At 39.3% G+C, this 2,989-nt stretch overlaps 1 non-coding gene across 1 annotated transcript; it reads right to left on the minus strand.

Moving 5' to 3' along the window:
- Positions 1-347: 347 nt before the first annotated feature.
- LOC121210613 (small nucleolar RNA R71) lies at positions 348-454 on the minus strand. The gene has a single exon (XR_005905727.1). It is a non-coding gene; the product is annotated as a small nucleolar RNA R71 (small nucleolar RNA).
- Positions 455-2,989: the final 2,535 nt, after the last annotated feature.

Raw genomic sequence — 2,989 nt, forward strand, 5'->3', positions numbered from 1 at the left:
GCTAAACCTAATTTAACAGGAACTGAGTCAAGTATAGTTAGACCTGCTATTGCTGCAAATATTTTAAACTGAAACCTAACACAATTCAAATGATACAGCAATTTGTTCAATTTGATGGTTTGCAGGATAAAGATCCCAACGCTCACTTGACAAACTTTTTGGAACTGTGCGATACATTTAAAATCAATGGCGTTTTTGATGATGCCATACGTCTTCGGTTGTTTCCCTTTTCATTAAGGAACAAAGCTAAATAGTGGTTGAACTCGTTACCACGAGGGTCAATTACTACTTGTGAACAAATGACCGAAAAGTTGTTACTTAAATATTTTCTACTGGCTAAAATGGCTAAATTACGTAATGATATCTCTTCTTTTGTGCAGATGGATTTAGAAACACTCTATGATGCATGGGAGAGATACAAAAACCTTTTGCGAAGATGCCCTCACCATGGGTTACCACTCTGGCTACAGGTTCAAACCTTTGATAATGGCCTAAATCCTTCGACTCGACAAGTGGTTGACGCAGCTACTGGTGGAACCATCAATAATAAAACACCTGAAGATGCTTATGAGTTTATAGAGGATATGTCACTGAATTACTATCAGTGGCAAGTCATGAGGACAAAGACAACAAAAACAACCGGCGTTTATAATGTCGATTTGGTCACCATGATCTCTAATCAGGTAGAACTCTTGAATAAGAAAATTGATGGTTTTCTTAGTTCTTCACAGGTTCACCTAGTAATGCAGTGCGAAGCAAGTGGAGGTGGATTAAGCAATTCAGAATACCAACCTTATGGCCACAACATGGATAATGAGCAGTTAAATTACATGGGTAATAATCCTCGATCTCAAAACAATCCATATAGTAACACTTACAATGCAGGTTGGAGGAACCACCCAAATTTCTCATGGAGAGGCCAAGGAAATTAGAGACCACTTCCAGGCTACCAACAACCACCCTAATAACAGGAAAAGAAGCTGAACCTTGAAGAGATGCTCTCAAAGTTTTTATCGGTGTCAGAAACTTGTTTTCAGAATACTGAGACAACACTTAAGAATCAACAAGCATCGATCCAAGGGCTCGAAACTCAGATTGGACAGCTTGCCAAATTGATTTCTGAACGACCACAAGGTAGCTTGCCAAACAACACAGAATCTAACCCAAGGGAGCAACTCAACGTGATTACTAGTCAAGATGAAGAAGGGTTAGTCACACCTGTACCAGAACTAAGGCAAGAAACTAAGATAAGCAAAGATAAAGGTGAGGTCGACCACAATGGGCAGAAACCGGTAAGTACAGAATACAAACCTCATGTGCCATACCCCAATGCGACAAGGAAAGACCGCTTAGATGAACAATTTGGTAAATTCCTTAAACTTTTAAAGAAACTACATATTAACTTACCATTTATTGAAGCACTTTCGCAGATGCCAAACGTAGTCAAATTTTTAAAGGAGCTTCTAGCAAATAAACGAAAGTTAGATGAAAGGTCACATGTAGAGCTGAACGTGGTTTGCTCAACCATTCTTTAGAATAAGCTACCCAACAAATTGAAAGACCCAAGGAGTTTTACAATTCCTTACTTAATTGGTAGTTTAAATGTTAATAATGCATTAGTTGATTTAGGGGCTAGTATTAACGTCATGCTTTACAAATGTTTAAACAACTATGTATTGGGAAACCCGAACAGACTAGGATGAGCATTCAATTAGCAGATAAAACTATAAGATTTTGTAGAGGTATTATTGAAGATGTGCTAGTTAAAATCGATAAATTTATATTTCTCGTTGACTTCGTTGTTCTAGACTTAGAGGAGGATAGCAACACTCCTTTGATTTTAGGAATTCCCTTTTTAGAAACTACTAGAATGATTATTGATGTTGGTACAGGTGACCTCACACTTCGTGTGGGAGACGAAACAATCACCCTTCAAGCTTGCAATTCCGACAACATATCGAAAATTGAAGGTGATTGTCTAAACCATTCTACTAAAACTGACAATATGGTGCAACCTACTTTGCAGGAAATGAGTTTGAAGGAAGTACATGAGCCATTTTCAAGTAATAGTAGAGGACCTATTCATGAAGAACGAAGGCTACAAATAGAGGAGTTGGATGAATGGCGGACACATAAACCAAGAACACACGATGAACCAAAACTACGCCAGAACAAGCTCAATACCTTTCCAAATCAACTTAAGATTGGAGATAAAGTTTTATTAGATGCCGCAGATCCTCACATTGTCACTACCAAACCGAATGAAGAAATCCCTCTTACGGTACTTAGCATTTTCCCATTCGGTACAGTCGACGTAAATCATCCCAAGTTTGGCACTTTTAAGGTAACAATACTCGCCTAAAACCTTATTTTGATGAGATTTATAGCAGGAATGAGGAGTATAAACTCCTCGAACCACCATAACCATTCAATGGAAAGGTAAGTTGATCTTAGACTATAAATAAGTGCTTCTCGAGAGGCAACCTAAGCACTAACAATATTACTTTCTTTAAATTTTAGTTTTTAAATCTAATATACTAACCAAATCATTGAACACAGGTTTTTCAGAACCATACGGCCAGGCACATGGGTGTGCCATAGGCCGTGCACGTACCATGGGATGCAAAACGATCATGTGATACGGCCGTGTAAAAATAGGGAAAAAATTTCTTCCCCAACACGGGATGTGATAAGTAGCCACGGTCGTGTGACATGGCCGTGGGTGAAACTGTCAAAATAACAAGGGCGTTGAACACGCTCGTGTTTTGAAACCGTGGGTGAACCTGTCAATTTAACACGGGCGTGCGCCTACATACACGAGCGTGGGAGAAGTGAACGGAGATCGACACAGCCGTGCAACATGGCCGTGTACACCAATGCGCTTAATTTCAAAAAAATACGAAACGCACGGGCTGAGCTTAGAGCACATGAGCGTGCCCTACGGCCGTGTGCCCCAAATTCTAGATAAACGCCTATTATTTATTTTATT

This window comes from Gossypium hirsutum, chromosome A11 (genome assembly GCF_007990345.1).
Source record: "Gossypium hirsutum isolate 1008001.06 chromosome A11, Gossypium_hirsutum_v2.1, whole genome shotgun sequence".
NCBI classification, from domain to species: domain Eukaryota; kingdom Viridiplantae; phylum Streptophyta; class Magnoliopsida; order Malvales; family Malvaceae; genus Gossypium; species Gossypium hirsutum.